Genomic DNA, 19,626 nt, shown 5'->3' with positions numbered 1-19,626 from the left:
TATACACAATGTTTGTGACCATAAAACACAGATCAAGTTCAAATTTTGATTGCATCACTTCTACATTTCTCTAGTGATGTCTTTTTATGGCGTCATATGCAAACGAGAGTTTCATTTGTGTCCCATGGACACATTCTCTATTTATTAAAAAAAATTATTTTAGGTTATGATTGAAATTATTCCAGTGCATTTTAGGACTATTCTTTCTCAGTAAGACACGATTTTTCATTATATACAATAAAGCTTAAATGAAAACTTTACTTAATAAAAAGATTCTCTAACTTACCAGAGGAGGCTTTAGTTTGTGGATTTAGGCTTTTCAACAAAGTGTATTATTGGAACCGAAAGAATTTATATGAATTCTACCAGGAAGTCCTGTTAAATTTCTAGGTTAAAGTATAATACATTATGAATTTAATATTTTCATTTATTTTATTTTTTTATGCGTCAGCAATTGTAATTATATAGGCGTATACTTTTTGATGGCTTTAGAAATGGAAAGACTTAATATAATTACATTTTAATGTAATATGTATGCATATGTACTAAAGCATGTTACGACCGATACAGTATAAGATGAATTTATTTAGAGATATATCGTGTTTATTTTGGTCTTCTCGGAAACATTTTTAAGGCTAAAGACACGTAGTACTTTTCGTGTAGTAATCTATAATTGCTAAGAGTATTGCTTCTCGAAAGTTAATGTAAAGAAATATATTTTACAATGTATGCGCATTTTGCATCAAGCATTTTTACAAAATCTGAAACTTGCAACAACTTTATAATTGAATAGATAATCTAACATCTACATGTACACATTGATAAATATACTCGCATGAATTCTAGATGGCATTCGAAATTGTTGTCATCCCAAATCTGTCCAGATTATCGCTTCTAACGCGTCAACGTCTGGATTCATTTGCATCGGGGTTATACTTGTATTTTCCTTTCGTTTCGTCTAAGTATAGCGGGAAAATGTTGTATTGACGGGTAAGGGTAGTATGAATACATAAAAGGTCACTTACAGTGACGAATGGGTGTACGTTCTAGGAATAAAGCAAAGGGTCACTTTCTAACTGATAGGCAACGAGTGAACACTAAACTTACATTTTAGATGTATTTAACGTTGATTTTATTATGATTGCAAATTGATTTGCCAAAACATACATCTGTAAGGTGTAGGTAAGAGCATTTGACCCTGGAGACGGGATTGTGCACTTGGTATCCACTGACACAGGTTTCTAGAGCTTTTTAATCTATCATATCGTTTTTATCTCTAGTTGTTCCTGGCCGGCCATGACAGTCTATGAAAAGGTGCATTTACTTAAAGTTAGTTTTGTTGTAATTAGGATAATATATTCATAGGAATTGTTTCATTATGAATTTTGTACGTATAGCGATAATAATAATATTAATAATATTTGTGAATATTCATAATACAATCTGGAGTTCATCGAGCATGGCGGGCTATTGGCAAACTAACGGGATGTTTACACGAATTCATTAAAAGTTAATGCGAAACATAATACTTTTTTTTATTGCAATTTGAAATTGACTTCGCTACATTCAAGTTATACAAAAAATCATGATGTATTTACAAGAAATATTTTATAAATTTAAAATATTTTCCGTGCGCTCATCACAAAATAAATATTATTAAAATGATAACTTGATACTAGTTATGAGTAGTTTTATTATAATGATAATTATATTACATAAATTACTTTTATATAATGATTGTACATTAAAAATATTATGAAACAACGTAATCAAATGACAAAATCGAATGATGAAACACATCAAACAAATGGACAACAACAAAGTAAAATAGCCATCAAGTTTTCTTTGAAAATTGAACATTTTAAGTGCAAATCTTTTTATTTGAGTATATTTATTATCGGTAAAGTAATGGCATTTGTTATAGTAATCAGCACTTCGGTGTTGACATAAATATCAATTATATGGTCATTTTAATAAATTTCCTCTTGACAAAACTTTAAATTTTTCGAAAAACTGAGGATTTTCTTATTCCAGGAATAGATTACCTTAGCCGCATTAGGCACAACTTTTTAGAATTTCGGGTCCTCAATGCTCTTCAACTTTGTACTCGTTTGCCTTTATAACTATTTTGATCTAAGCGTCAATGATGAGTCTTATGTAGACGAAACGCGCGTCTGGCGTATTAAATTATAATCCTTGTACCTTTGATAACTATTACGTGTAAATGTAATTCGAAGTATAGCACAACCTCAGTGATGACAGGGTTGTTCGACTACTAAACCAACATGGCAACTAAGGTCCCAACAAACATTTTAAGACAAAACGTAATCTTAAGAGTAACAAAAACATGTTCCTTATATTCACAGTTGATTGGAATTATATTTATACTAGATATCTCAGTTTAAAAATTTCAGATGAATTCACAACGCGTTATTTAAATAATAAAATGTGGAAATTCAATTAATCAAAATGTTTTGCTTTCCTTTTTCCACGCTTTTGTTTAATTATAACAGAATTGAGATGGAAATGGGAAATGTGTCAAAGAGACAACAACTCGACCAAAGAGCAGACAACAGCCAGAGGGCCACCAATGGGCGGTGCATTACGTTTGCGCCCATTACCATTACATTTGCGCGCAAAAATCATTACGTTTGCGCGCTGCTTTTGATTACAATAGCGTGCATTTTTTTGACAGGTAAACTCAGGTAAAATACAGGTAATAATACTTATTTATTTATAATTAGTTCAATTATTTACAAGTATAAGTACTCATTCCGTTAGTCTTGGCCCCCTACTCACCAACGATGGTTGGAAGTGGGATTTCGAGCAAGATAAGTCCATTTTATTATGCACTAGCACTAAATCCTAGAAATATGTAAAGATAAAATTGTTAAAATGCTAAAACATAGCTAATCATAAAGGTAAAAGTATTGATAATTTCATTACTTTACATGTAGGCACGTGTCGAAACTCCATGTGTGTGCCTTGGTTTAACTTTACAAACTAACTTAAATTATTTACTTATTTTGAAAACGATCACTATTCGTTTAAATCCTTTTCACTCTGAAATATTCGCAATGAAGTTACATATATTAAGCTATACTAAGGAGTTTATAATGATCACTTTATAATTGGTTTTATAATTCAATATGAACAATATAGTTTGAATTAAGAAATATTTTCAAAATTAATAATTGATAGTCATATTTATTATGAAAATAAAAAAAATATATAGTCAATTATAATTTAATTTAATTTTTATTTATATTTTTACCTGAGTTAACCTGTAAAATAAATGCGCGCAAATGTAATCACAAGCTGCGCGCAAACGTAAAACATTTTAATCCCTAAATGCGCGCAATCGTAGTGTGCCCCCAATGGGAATCAACGCAGCTCCCGTACCTGGAGGCGTGCTTCAGCTGTTACACATTTCAGTGTTATTTTTTTATCTAAAAATGTAAGTCTCAAAATATTGGCTTCTGTCCTTTCCATTATTGTTGTAATTTCTGTTATCCTTTAAACTTGTAAGGGAGGAAACAATGCAAAATAGGGAAACATAATTTAAGGGTATCAAATTTTTACTTTAAATGCAAAAAGAGTATCGTGAAAATGGAACGATGGTGGTTCAAATTTGATGGCCATGTCCATCCCTCGCCCTGTGGTATTAATTTCCTGTGAGAACAATCAACCAGGGGACGTGTCAACGACGCTATCCTAAGACTAGGAAATATTTAGGATCGTCTTACTAAGTCAGGTTAACGGAAATCTCGTAAAATAAGATATATCCTAAATTTGGTTTAGGTCTTAAGTTAGGATATATACATGGCTTAGGATGGTTTAAGGACAGTCCTAAAAGTTACGATGTTCAAAGTAAACAAAAAGTCAATAATAAAAATACTAATACAATATTAAAGTAGTAGACTGTTTTTATATAATAAAGATTCAATTGTGTTTCGATACTTTAAATTATTTTTTTTTGAAGACTTTGATCTATCAAATACTTCCAGATATCAACAAAGAGCGTTTCTAGTATTCAATTTGGTGTTTTGAATAATAAGCATATTACAAGAACTTTGTCTGGGTGTTCTAGAACGTACATGGTGTTACATATATAAATAGATTAAGATTATCCGGATTTATTTGATTTAAGAACTAAACTAGCTTTTCTTTATACAAAATCATTTACAGGCATCATTCGTAGCTCTCCAAAAAGTATGTTTGTCGATGTCATATTATTACGCTTATTTAGAATAATTCGTGCTGCCCTTTTGGAAGCATGATAATTTTATCATCATTAACAACCCTGTTTGCACCTCACCAAATTGTGCAATAAAATTTGAAATGTGGAAAACATTTAAATTTCGGTTTACAAAAAATTCGTACGTCCTTTTTGTTTTTTTTTTTTTTAACTAAGGCTGATTCAATACATGTAGTTATATCGAACCGACTCTAGTTTACTTTGAATTTGGGTGGCGTCACTTTAACCGTTCTCGAATTATGCCCCTTTATAAATGGAAAAATTGCTGAATTGCTGAATTTGTCTCTTCCTTTCGATTACTTTCGTTTGCTCGATCAAACGGTATGAAATTTATACACAATGTTTGTTACCATAAAACACAGATCAAGTTCAAATTTTGATTGCATCACTTCTACATTTCTCTAGTGATGTCTTTTTATGGCATCATATGCAAACGAGAGTTTCATTTGTGTCCCATGGACACATTCTCTATTTATTAAAAAAAATTATTTTAGGTTATGATTGAAATTATTCCAGTGCATTTTAGGACTATTCTTTCTCAGTAAGACACGATTTTTCATTATATACAATAAAGCTTAAATGAAAACTTTACTTAATAAAAAGATTCTCTAACTTACCAGAGGAGGCTTTAGTTTGTGGATTTAGGCTTTTCAACAAAGTGTATTATTGGAACCGAAAGAATTTATATGAATTCTACCAGGAAGTCCTGTTAAATTTCTAGGTTAAAGTATAATACATTATGAATTTAATATTTTCATTTTAAATTTTTTTTTATGCGTCAGCAATTATAATTATATAGGCGTTTCTTTTTGATGGTTTTAGAAATGGAAAGACTTAGTATAATTACATTTTAATGTAATATGTATGCATATGTACTAAAGCATGTTAACAGGATTGTACGTAATAAAAAAATGATCAAAAGAACAGCTCGACCATTTTCTTGCAAGTAATAACAAAATATAACGGAGAGAGACGAAAAAGCGAAAAACCAGCAAATTCACGGTGATTTAGAGATTAAGAAGAGCAATACAAGCGGTTTTTTATTTGCTTTTTGTGTGTTTTTGGCTGTTAATGTACTTATTTAGTGTCATGGATTGATATCCTATATCCTTTGCTTTTCTATTACACCAGTAAACGTACTGAGATTTCAGATAATAACTCTAACTGGAACCAAAGTCATAGTTATTATGTAGGGATCTGTTGGGTGTATCCACGCAACTGAAACTTTTGGCTACATTTTGGTATACTCATAAAACAAATAATATCAGAGTTCGTGAAAAGTGCTGGTCCTAAGGATTTTACTATCAAAATTTTACATAGGACTGACACAATTTAAGCATTTTTGAATCGAATTAAAAGTAAAGACCAGTTTATTTTCTTCAAAGACCACCAGGGAAAAAAGATTTCGCGAACTCTGCCAATAATCGAATAAAGTTTTGTGAACAAATACATGACATTCTCTTTATTCATTCGATATTATTTAGATTCCTAAAAAGTAACCATTTGTTATCTTCATAATAAAAAGTATGGATAATAAGGCAGCAATCCAACCGAAAAAAGGACATATATAAAGGGGTACCATACGGTAAGAGTATGTCGATTCTAAAAATTGCACTTAAAAAAAGCCCAGTATTTTAGAAATGTTTCGATTCTAAAAATCGCACTTATAAAAAACTCAGTATTTTGTAATGCTTGACAAACAGGCAAAAACATCCAGTTGAACATCAATGCATACATGCCCAATCTGAATCTTTCTAACGATTTTCAGTAAATAATTAAAAAAAAAAGATAATTATTAAAGATACCAGGTTACAGTACGCAAGATGCGCGTTTCATCAACATCAACCCCTAAGCAAAACAGTTAGAAAACCAAATATAAGAAAGAAGATGTGGTATGGTTGCCAATGAGACAACTCTCCACAAGAAACCAAAATGACACAGAAATTAACAACTATAGGTCATCGTACGGCATTCAACAATGAGCAAAGCCCATACTGCTTCGTCAACTATAAAGGCCCCGAAATGGCAATGTAAAACAATTCAAACGAAAAAACTAACGGCCTCATTTAATGAAAAAAAAATGAATGTTTAGCATAGACGAACGGAATTGTATACCAAAGGTTATAAAACTTTATAACCTTGTGTTTAAACAGCTAAGCACAAGAACAAACGTACTTAATCATTTGTGTTGAAATCACTATTCCACACAGGTGCGAGTCTTTATTTAAAGCTATTATTTTAAAAATTATTGTTCAACTACCTATAGTTGAATTTATTGAAAAATAATTATAGTGATGAGGACATCCTGATACAGTTAATTGAAAATCACTTAAGGTAGAGAAATTAAAACGTATTATCATTATCACTAATGTGATGTTGTGTTAAAATTTATATTATATCCTGTTTGAAGATCTAAGTTAAGACGATTTGAGGTAAATAGCTAAATATTTAGTAATGTATACGTTACATTGAGATATATATGGTAGTTCATCCAGTTATACATTTTTAACTCGTTTCCAATTTATTGATGTTCCGGACCATATGAGTATTTGGACCATACGCGATACCATATGAGTATATTCATATGGTAATAAACGGTATGGACTAATAAGTATTTACACCAAATAGGTATTTTCCAATAAATAATTCTAACTGCTTTCACAGGAACACATGGTTTGACCTATGAACTCAAAACCGATACAATTACTAAATTTTAATTGAAACCCTTTCTATTTGTCATATTTTATATATGATGTCTTGCGTTAGCTAGAGTCAATTTAAGGCTTCTGTACGCTGTATTTGTTCTTGGCGTTTATAGATTAGTTGTTAGTTTATTTCTTCTGATTTGCACTTTACCAATGTGTTCATGTTCTTATTTATACAATTTATTTTCAACATAAGAATATATTCAATTAGCTGTTACTGTAAAATTGTATAATTGAAATAGAAGCATACACGGAATATTTAATTGAACTAAAAATTAAGTTATATTTAAGAAATTTTAATTTGCGAAAAGTAAATTGAAATACAAAAATTAATAAATTATATAAAAAAAACCGGTTCAATGACATAACTGCATATGTATGAGTAAGTTCATTAAAAACTTTGTCAAGTTATTTTAGGTGTCGACATTTGTGTTTCGTCCGGAAAAAAAATCAATCATGACAATAGAAAAATGCTTTTGGTAAAATTTTAACTTTTGAGTAAAATATCTAAACTATTTAATCAATCATGTAACAATGATTATCCAATGATAATATAATTGTGTTTTCCCACGTTTCGTTTAAGTATAGCGGGAAAATATTATATTGACGAGTACGGGTCGTATGAATATACAATAGAGTCACACATAGCTACCAATTGGTATACTTTATGGTAATAACGCATAGGGTTTCTTTTTAGTAGTCATGCAACGAGTGAACACTCAACATTCATTTTTGATGTACATGTATATACGTTGATATTTTTATTGCATTTAATATGCCAATACACGCATTTTTAAGGTGTCGGTCAGATCATCTGCCCCTGGAGACGGGATTGCGCACTTGGCATCCACTGACACAGGTTTCTAGAGCTTTTTGATCGATTATATCGTTTTTATCTGTAGTTGTTCCTGGCCAACCCTGACCGTCTATGAAGGGGTGCATTTAGTCGGAAGTTTGGTTTTGGTGTATTTAGGATAAATGTACATTGTATGATGTTGAATTGTATATGCATTGTAATTGTAATAATGATGAGAATGATATTTGTGAATATTTATTATACAATCTGGCGTCCATCGAACATGACGGGCTGTCGGCAATCTAGGTTTATGTTTGCATTGTTTATATTTGCCACGAGTATGTAGTTAATACGTCAAATTTCACATTTAAAGCTCTTTATATATGGCACTACGAAGAGGCAATTAACAGTAAAGGTAACTGATCAACGTGTATCATATCATTTACCCGAACCATACGCGGATGGTTAATCCATATGAGTGTTAGTATATAATTATATAATAGTTATTGAACAACTCGTCATTATCGTGATATATGGGCTGCCCATAGGACAGTGGTATTGACTAAGATAGTGATAATGAATGAGCCGGAGGCGATGTCACTATCGCTGTCGCAGTTAATACCACTGTCTTACGGGCAATCCATGTATCACGATAATGACCAGTTGTCCAAGAACTATTATGTTTATTTCATTGAGAAACCATGTTTTGGTAAATTCTCATAAATTCAAAATGCCTAAAGCAAACTCGAGTAGTTATACGATTTCTATGGCAAGAGTGAATACCAGTCGTAGTAATACTGCCATTCTTTTAGTGCTATTTTTCAGTATATAAATACTTAATCAAGTTCTCTATAATTTTATAATTAACGAAAACATATAGTAAACAATCTAACAACTTAAATATAATATTGAAAACAGGAAAATGTTATAAAAAGGGACATCTCCTTAAACAGAGACGCAACGCCCCACCGGTCATTAACAGAGAAACCACGCCCCACCTGTCATTATCATGTCAAAAGTTCGTTAACGATCGGTTTTCTGGCCCTTATTTTTCTCTTAATGACCGATTGAATGTATTACTGTAGAATAATGAATGTCATGTGGCCTCTTTTTATCCAATAGTAGAAGCTTACTCTTAACCGAAATGAAATAACATAATAATGACCATACGCGTATGTTTCAAATACTCACATAGTCCGGAACATCCACATGCTTTCAGTAAACTTTTATTTTTTTCAAATTTTTCTAGACAAGAGCATTTAAATAAAGGCAACAGTAATACACAGCTGTTCAAAAATCATAAAACGATTAAGAGAAAACAAATCCAGGTTACAAACTCAAACCGAGGAAACACATCAACTATAAGAGGAAAACAACGGAACAGCCAAAAAATACTGAACTAAAACAAAAACAAAGGCCAACATACATGGAAATGGACTAATTGATAACAAAAGTCATACAATCAACAATTGAAATGTACGAAGAGGTATACTGCTACCCATGTATACAGAGACAACAATAACAACAGCTGAAAAACATACCAACTTGTATCTTAATAAATGTAAACACCAATGAGACATCATCTAAACAGCAAAAACAACCATAATTCATCTAAAGGAACACATTTTTCTACAACAATTAGAGGCCTCTATGCAATATATGGAGCTCTAAATCGTTCAGAGTCTACAGCAGTTTTACATACAGAAACTATAAAGTATACAACATCAACTACCAATTCTCCAAAAGACAACAAATATTCAGATATAATAAGCTTCCTGACATTGGATAGGCATTTTACTATGTGGTGAGGATTAAGTAGTTGGTTGTCGTCTTTGGTTGTTTTTTCTGCTCTTTGGTCGGGTTTTTGTCTCTGTGACTATATTGCTAATATGATATATTTCCTAATTAGCAAACTACAAAGATCGCCCAAGAGACTAAAAACTGTTATATTAGCTGTTTCCATACTGCACGATATATGTACAAAGTTGTTTCAATTCGACGATGTCTTTTTTTTTGTCAAAATTAATTTACCATGTTCAGGTCGAATTTGCGTTTCCATTAGTGACAATTCCTTGATATCAGCGACAAGGCTATAATGGTGACTTATAACGTGTGTGTTTGATGAGATGTCAATGCGTCAGTCAACTTTTTGATATCCGTAAACATTAATATTTAGAACAGCTTATTAAAAGTTTATATGAATCTAGTACAATGACACTGAATAGAAATGGAAGGCTTAATTTTATTACCAGAACAATGTTTGGAAAAAACTATGGAACGCTCAATTAATATGTATATGTATATTTTTGGGACAATTGGAGTCAAATTGTTAGCTCGATTGTGCAATGTATGTATTTACAGAATACGCATATGGTTAATATGATTGGAAGTAATGTTTTGTATTTGACTTTTTTAGTAGAATTGAAAGACTAAGTGTTTGTATTTTGCTTGTTTGTAGGTTGAAACGAATAGAAATAAACAGTTGCAACCTGACAATTGACATACAAGTTGTACAAAAGTTTAGTCCCGAACATTAAATTTTGTCTATGTTGTGTGCATTATAATATTTCTTTGTGTAGTTATTGTTTTAAAGAATGTGAAATTGCATCAACCATGTTAATTCAACCTAATGCTGTTAATAATTATTTAACAATATAAAGTTCCCGGGACATAATCATAATTTATAAATCTTGTGAATTACCTTCTAAGTTAAAAAAAAAAAAAAAAAAAAAAAAAAAAAATAGGCATAATTATATTTATTTAAACCATAACAAATTTAATATTTTTTTACATTTGCGTCAGTTCTAATCAATATAACATGGTCATTTATATCCTGAATCTATATATATTCTTGTGTGAGTGTATGTGTACAATCTGTGTGACGGCGTCGAATGTTAATTTTAAGAATTATAACAGTCGGAAAGCTGACCCCAGTTTGACCCATTTCTTAAAGCAACAATGGACAAAAAAAAGTGGAGCCGTTTTTTGGAATAGATAGTTTTTTGCATGAATTAAAAACTAATTTCCTTTTAAGTGGACATTCTTGAGTATACAAGGAATATATTACTCAACTCAATTATGGGTTAAGCTCATTTTTTTCTCTCAAAATGTGTCTTCAAAGTCAAGGTGTTGACGAAAATTTTCTTTCTGAACTTATCGGGAAGCTATGCTGAATTTAAATTATGTTATGTAACATAAAAGAGGGACGAAAGATACCAAAGGGACAGTCAAACTCATAAATCTAAAATAAACTGACAATGCCATGGCTAAAAATGAAAAAAGACAAACAAACAACAGCACACTTCACAACATAGAAAACTAAAGAATAAACAACACGAACCCCACATAACTTGGACTATAATATGTCAAATTTGTTCCACTTGATACGCTAAGATACGCAAATGTGCCACTCGATGAGTCGATATTTCTGACGAAGCGGGCCGACGGTAATTCACGAATTACGTCCCTTTGCTTGACACTATCATGAACAAACTATTGTTATATCAAGCACCATATGCGGTTATTTACATATTGATATTATTTTAATAACCTTATTAAATATATTTTGATACTGTAAACGTGTGCAAAAAAATTACAGAAACACATTTTATCACTTTTCAGAACTGAGTCACAGTGAAATAGGCCCTACAGTATGTGTTCCTTTTGTGCCATAATAAGGATAATAATTTAATATTAATTTCATATTCCAAGAGTTAATTTGATATTTATGTTTTGGTAAGTATTTCTACTGCTGTAACCAAATTATTTTAACACAGAAATAAACTTCTACTCAATTAATACAAGGGGTAGTCAAAATATTCATGAATAATGATGGATCAAGACAGGATTAAAATGATAAAAAAAACAGGAATTCCTTGTCATTACTGATACCTGGTCCTACCTTTTTCATTTAAACTTAAAAGAGATTATAATGAAAGTATTCTGAATGTAAAATCTTCATTATTTTAAATAAAAGAAAATAATTATGCAATCCTTGTATGAACAAACTAAATATAACAATAAGTGTTGTCTCCTTGATTTCATGAAAGTTAGTTCTAATGAATGGACTCAAATTATAAAGGAACCCATACTAAACCAATAAATAAATGGTGCTAATCATGAACTTGAAAATAAATAAGGACAAAAAAGACTCAGTTATATTTTTCTTCTTCTATTTGAAAAAAAACTATGCATTTTTATATTCATATAAAAGTATTTCAGAGCACAAGTCAAAATTAAGTCACACTTCATGTCAGTATGATCATGCTCTGAATAAGATTGATTAAAATGCTACTCTGAAAGAGAATGTTTTAAGGCAGCAACCATTTAATTTTCGGTGAGGGGGAGTGGTGTGGTAGTGGGGGGGGGGGGCTATGGATTTTTTTCCAGACCAACTTTTTTTTCGCCTTTGGCGAAAAACAATCAATGTTTTGGCGACAACTCGAAAACAATTCTTCTCTTTCAATTTTAGCATTTCATTTAATGGCAGCTGAGGGTAAAACAAACATTTTTTTCTCAGGGTCAAAAACAAATTATTTTTTTATTCAAAAATTGGAAACAAACTTTCCAAAACAATCAATAGGTAAGTCAAACATTTCACCGACTTAAAGAGAATTGTTAATCCAGTCAAATGTTCACAGCTGCACTCACCATTGGTTTTTTTTCAAACAAACACACTAAATGTGTGTACATTGTGTTCAGATGTCAGTTGACATCGATGTGTAAGATTAAAAAACTACAATGTCAAAAAATGTCTTTCGTTTGGAATTTAGTTCCAGTGGGGGATTCCTAAGGGGTGATAGAACTTTAGACTTGTTTTTTTTTAACTTTGAGATACGTATTATTTATCTTTTATATAGGATAGATCTGTATAAGCTTTGTTTATCTGTGAAAAAAGAAGAAAAATAACACTATTAACAGACAATTTCGCATAATTTATAAACGTCGATCAACGGCGTTACGTAATTGTTAAAACACGGCCAATTTAACATGTTTAAGTATTATTTTCGTTAATAAGAAGACCCATGATCAACCATGCTTTAAAAGATCAAATGAAATATATTTCTGACCTTAATGGCAATTTAAAAACAGACAAAAGAAAAAATTCCAAATTGGCGCCAAATTATTTTTTCCATGAAATTAACGCAATTTCAGAATGGCGGGTTTTAATATCAGTCCCATTGTTGTCTTAAGAAAGTAGCAACAACGGTCGTTTCTAAGGGCTTTCTTTTCGACTGATAATAGTTTGTGATTTACACTATTTTATTCGTTCTTCAAGGTTTTTGTTTTTGTTTGTTTAGTTATTCTATTAATGTGATTAAAGGGATGCATTAAAAACCAACATTTTTTTCTTCAATTTTACCAAGTCAGGAATATGGCAGTTTTTATCAAATACCCCGTTTCTATGTATGTTGGCGTTTGTTTTTGTCGCAGTTCAATGTTTCTGTTATAACTTAATTTTCCTCTTATAGTTGATGTGTTTCCATGGTCTTGGTTTTTGACCCGAATTTGTTTTCGCTGAATTGATATATTTTTTATGACTATTGAAACTGCTGATGCCTTTATTTTTTTCTGCACTACTACATTGTGTGCATTATCGGCATAGTTATTAGAATATATCAAACTAAATGTAATACATTTTCTTTGTCAAAATTCCCGTCTTAAATCTAAATAAGGTCATGTTATTCTCTGTTTGTCCGTAGTTTTTATCATTGGAAGATCATTGATCGGATAATGAATGATACCCATTTATGAAGGATATCATCACTAATACACGAACGTAATAACATTATATTATACAAAGTCTTCTATCTTCTATTGATTTCAAACGTTTGATTTTGGTCGTACCTTATGACGAAATTCCCGAACACTATCATTAACGTTTCAATTGTATCTATATTTCCCTCTGATCCATGTGCACAAGACACGTGTAGTGGTTATTGATAAAAAATTACTACGGACACCATTTTAGAAGATAACATGGACCTTATTGACCCAAACTAATAAAATCATCTATTGTGAACTGAAACGTTCATTTTGATGTGAACATGTCTTATAAGACAGGATATTAAGATTATTGAGCTAGGTCAGTCTTTTAGTTGATATTCAGGCGTTTCCCCTTCTGTAGATTTAGCACTGTTTAGAATCTTCGCTTTCAGTCAATTCAAATGTTTTCAGCCGATTGTCAGATTAGTCAGTAGTTTCCATGGCCTGTAAAACATTAACAAAACCTCTTGAACTGTCATGGATTTACAACAGGCAAAATATTTTAACAGAACTTAGTTTCCAGTAAAAAATTATCTGAAAAAAATATTAACTCTTTAAAGGTCTTAACGTTTTTTTGTGATAATATATTTCAGAGTTCGTCGTTGTAAACCTTCAAATCACGGTCAAGACGAAGGACATTATTCATTGGGAAGAAAAGTTTTTCGAAAGTTTTTTGAAAACTACCGATAAAAAATTATGACAATATCAATAATATTTCATTTCAACACAGAAGTGAGGATTACTAGGCTCCATTAGTAGTGGCATCGAACAAGTGCTTTTAAGAGAACTCATAATATATACCACGAATTGTTGTATTTGATACACATATGCTGCGTTGAATCGCTTCTAAAGAATCGTTTATTATATGAAATTGGATCTTTTCTAATATACATCAACACTATATCCTATTTTCCTGCCTAAAAAAAAAATCAATATTTCTTACATAAAACTTCATTTGATGTATTTTATTATTTTATTTATTTGTGTGCATTTCAATCGATTTAAAAAACAAAAACTTCTGTTCCAAAAAACCCTTGTCTACGATACTGGTAACTGTTACTGTTTTAGTTCGAGCTTGTCTTATTTATCCTCTGGGGGATGGGTTATTTTGAAAGAACGAGAAAAAAGATTGAGCAGTCAATAATATGTCTTTCGACGCATACCCCCTACGACGTGTCAGTGTCATAGAGATCGACTTTTCTATATTATGACGCAAGAAATTCTATTATGTATTGGTTAACCATTCTGTTTTACTGGGTCACTTTGGTATTTATGTACATTGCAATTTCCTGTTTGATTGATTATTATTCAATACATTCTAAAATATGGCATATACTCAGAAGAATATTCATGGATAATACATTAATCGACTATCCAATTAAATAGTCAACTTTCAAACCAGGAACGTAGTTCATTTAACAATTGTTTGTTTCCATTTACGTCTAAATTGATTTAAAATTGATTTAGTTCAAAAGCTGCTAATTAATTTTTGTATATTCAAACCGGTCATCTATTGTCACCCTTAAAACTATTTAGCTTTCAATAGATGCTTTTGAAAGGGATAGCATTTCTGTCACTCTTTTCTTTATTAGCAGAACTATGTGCATATAGTTGCCTTTTTTGAGACCTATTACAGTCTTTTTTTTTTGCTTTCTTTTAAAGTCATTTGGAAATCTCAGACAACGAATAATTACAAATTAAAACAAGTATTGTTTTTCGCAAATGTATTAAAACATGTTTAAAACAAAGTTTGTCCTGTTGACGGAAATAGCATGTGTAAATCTATGTTTGTTCAATTAAAACTCGCAACAATATATGGTCAGATCGGTAATGTGCCTTACTACGGAATTTTAATAAGTCCCTGGCCCATTAATTACATTCACCGTAATGCTCATAACAAGTAAATTTCTGGTGACCTTTAGCATTCAATACTGTTGTAAACGATATTGGAGAATGGAATTGTAACTTCAACAAATAGTAATCTATGTGTAGTTATATTGGAAAAATTATTTTTTCTTCTGCTTTAAGACGACATAAACCCAAACGTTACAAACCAGTATCTTGTAAGCAAGAACCATGTTTCAGTGAACTCGTTATAAAACACTATCCATGCATTTGCGTATAAATTGAAGGATATTATAACTATGATACCGGGTTTCTTCACGTGAGATTTTTGTGCATGAATATATGTTTTTCAATATCTATATGTCTGCACAAATTCCCAGTCGTTATATTGTTTTTGAACTATTAAGTGAAAGGAAAATAAAAAGAAATCAATTGATAAACTATTACAATTAAACTCACCGTAGATACCAGGACTAAACTTTGTATATACGCCAGACGCGCGTCTCGTCTACAAAGGCTCATTAGTGACGCTCGAATCAAAAAAAGTTAAAAAGACCAAATGCAACCACACACACTATTGAAAGTAGTTTAATAGACTGTCTATATGTGATCCCAAAGATGAGGACAAAAAGATTTTGTTTGCAGAGCTAGGGACTCGTTTTATAGTGTAAAACATTTTAAGATTTAAAATGCATTCATTTTCTCCATATCGAATACTTCTTTCAAAAAGTAAAGTTTACGGCTATGTTGTAAAAGGAAAAAATTATTGATCATGTTTTTTATGACACCTTCAATATAGATGCAGTGACAAAAGAAATTCAAAAGAACAGTATATGGAAATAATCGATTAGTTCAATTTATGATGATATTATTCAAATGTTTATTTTAGATAAAAACAATCAATATTGAATTGATTAGTTTAAACTATGTATCTATATTGGATTTGTAAACGAGTTATTGCAACTAATATTAATCACATTCCACTTTGCGGGTGCGAGTGCTGCCTTGTTCTGGTATTAGCCTGCTCTTTTTCGAAATTATCAAGGGTGTCTGTTTTACGTGCAAGATATGGCTCTCTCTTAACACGGGCCAGCCATTTATCGTCCCCCTTCTGACGGCCTATCATGATTTCTCAGGACCATACTGGCAAATGTCGTCAAGAGAGAGTCGAAAATTGAGTCCCTGAAATTTTCTCCCCGGAGTAGATTGAATTGATATCAACGCATTTGTCGATGTCAGGTGATTGGAAACCTTCTGATAAGTAAAATAAATCTGTATTGATTCACATTTTTTAATGTCATGGAAATTCCAATACGTACAAATCTATAACTCTTAACAAGGACAACAGCGGCGCTGACAGAAAACAAGATATAAACGACACCTTTGAAATAATTGCAGGATTTCAGTATTATAAATATTATTTTCAATTTCTTTTAGTTCTATTATGTGTACCACCTTCTACTAAATACCAGTATACTTTCTATTATTTAGTGCGACGAATAAGGAATCAATGTTTTGTTTAGAAAGGAAAAACATTTAAAACGTTTACATTATCTAAATTTTATTTTTATTTACATTGGTGAAGAATTTATAGTCGTTAATGGAACAGCAAACCAAAGACACACATGCTAATATAAACATCTAAAAAAGTTAGCGTACTGTTTGTCACAATAAATTTGTTTACATATTATTCCTTAATGTCAAGCCTAAAAAAAAGCAAAAAACAGGTCTGTCGCGCAAAGAAAATCCCCCTCTCTCCCATAAATAAAAGAAAAAATACTAATATAAAATACATTAGAATAAATGTGGATACAAACTAGGAATTTTAAACAATTGTAACAACACACCGTTTAGTTGTGTAAAATAACATTTTAAATTGCAACCTGCACAGAATAATAACACGGTCAATATTTTTATTTGTTTTTCTTCTGAGTTGTATGTTTTACTTAGGTATTTACTTTTTCGGTCTTTCTGTTTATAACGTCTGATAACGTTTCAGACAGTAGACCCTCTCCTGAAAAATTAAGCTATATTGCACCACTTAATCCCATTTTCTTTTCTTCGATTCGTTTATCCAAAATGTTTTTATATTGACAATCTACAAGTTACCCCCCTTTCAAGCTTAGTTAGACAAGGTTAATCATTTTCTGTGAATTAACTGTTTATAAAATGTTGCATTACTCGAAATACTAAAGTTAAACATGAATTGGCTTGACATTATTTTGCACAACATTTAGTAAACGTTTGTTTTTTTATGATTTTCAAGTATTTTATGTGTTCGATTAATTTTGTTGATTCGAGGGTTACTGGTTATTGCTATGCAGATGAAACGCGCGTTTGGTGCAAACTAAATTATAAGCATGGGACTTGCATCTTCGATGAATTTGTATTGTTCGATATTTGAAATGAACAAAATATTTTTATTACACTAGACTGTCAATATTTAGCATGGCAACATGTAGAACGTCTTGTTCATTTTGTCTATAATTTATCAGACCTTAAATTTGGTATATAAATACCTGACTTTTTTTGGGACAGAACTATTTCTTTGAAACCAAACGAAAAATTCGATTTTATTGAGCAGTGTATCAAACTACGAATTTCATCTGATATAAAGAAGAATTAAAGATTTACTTATGGCGCCGTATTTGTAAAAAAGGTTAAAACGAAAATAAAAGAAGAACGTGTCTGGGAGATAAATGCTCCATATCAATATTGCTAAAAAATCATGAAAATACTTTTAGGACGAACGGAAGGACAGACAGTCAAGGCTAACTCTAAATGTCCCCTTCGGTTATATGAATACTGCATCCAAAGTTTTCTCTGAATTTACCATCATCTGGAACGCCTTAAACCAAAACCAATATTAGCCAAAGATGATAGAGAACATTACAATTTTATCTAACTAAGTAGTAATGAATGTGACAATCGAACTCCTAGTATTATTTATATGGTATTACATTTGTCATTTTTTCTTCAGAGGCATCGCATCGTTTGCTTGTCACTATGATCGTTGGTGACTGAAACGTTTCACTTGCAAATTACATAACCTAATGAATTTTCAGTTGTCATTTGTACTACATGGGTATCATTTTTCTTGTCTTTGTAATAGCAATCGTCTCACTTGTTTTGCCTGTACTAAAGCAGGAATATGATATTTGTTTTTCATTCGTTTGATGTGTTTGGGCCTTTCATATTGCCAGATTAGGGACTTTATATTTTGAATTTTCCTCGGAGTTCAGTATTTTTGTGATTTTACTTTTTTGTAAATAACATAATATAATGAAGCAAGTTATATACGAAAGTAAAACATTTACCCCAAAATACTGAAGCCTCTGTTCGTGATCTTTTAATGCTCAACAAATTCTCTTTTCAAATCATTAACAGATAACTGATAAGACTCATCAGTGAACCTTTGATTAAAAAAACACCAACGAAATTAAAGAGTATTAACGAGCATTAACAAAATAAGATAACGAAGCGTTATCTGATATACCGTTAAAACAATCTATACATGGAGTAGATCAAACTTTAGTTTTTAATTGCATTAACAATTATACTCTGATATCTTACATGAGTTGTTTAACATATTCCAAAGCGAGGTGTCAGGGTTACTGTAAAAAGTAAAATTACAAAAATACTGAACTCCGAGGAAAATTTAATCGTAAAGTCCCTAATCAAATGGCAAAATCATATGACAAAACAAATCAAACGAATTGACAAAAAATGTCATATTCCTGACTTGGTACATGCATTCAAATGTAGAAAATGGTGGATTGAACCTGGTTTTATAGCGCTAAACCTCTCACTTATAATATGACAGTCGCATCAAATTCCGTTGAATTTACAACGATGCCTGAACAAAACAGACATTATAAACAAAAGTCAAAATATGGCTACAGCAGTCATCACTGTTTTAAACTACCTACTCGTCGGATGCGACGTGAATACTAATAAATTATCAAAATCTGTTAGAGTATATACCATCAAGGATCCCCTCTCCTAGCTATAGTAATATATACACGTAAGATAAATTTTTATAGTTACAAATACGAAAAATTTACTCAACAGAGACCGTAATAGTTATTAAAGGTACCAGGCTTATCTCTTAATACGTCAGACGCGCGTTTCGTTTTCATAAGACTCATCAGTGATATTCAGATAAAAAAAAGAAATTGGAAAGCATTGAGAACCCAAAATTCCAAAACGTTGGGCCAAATACGGCTAAGGTAATCTATGCCTTGGATAAAAATCCT

Source organism: Mytilus galloprovincialis, chromosome 4 (genome assembly GCF_965363235.1).
Source record: "Mytilus galloprovincialis chromosome 4, xbMytGall1.hap1.1, whole genome shotgun sequence".
NCBI lineage: Eukaryota > Metazoa > Mollusca > Bivalvia > Mytilida > Mytilidae > Mytilus > Mytilus galloprovincialis.
Note: the sequence above shows the minus strand (reverse complement) of the source record.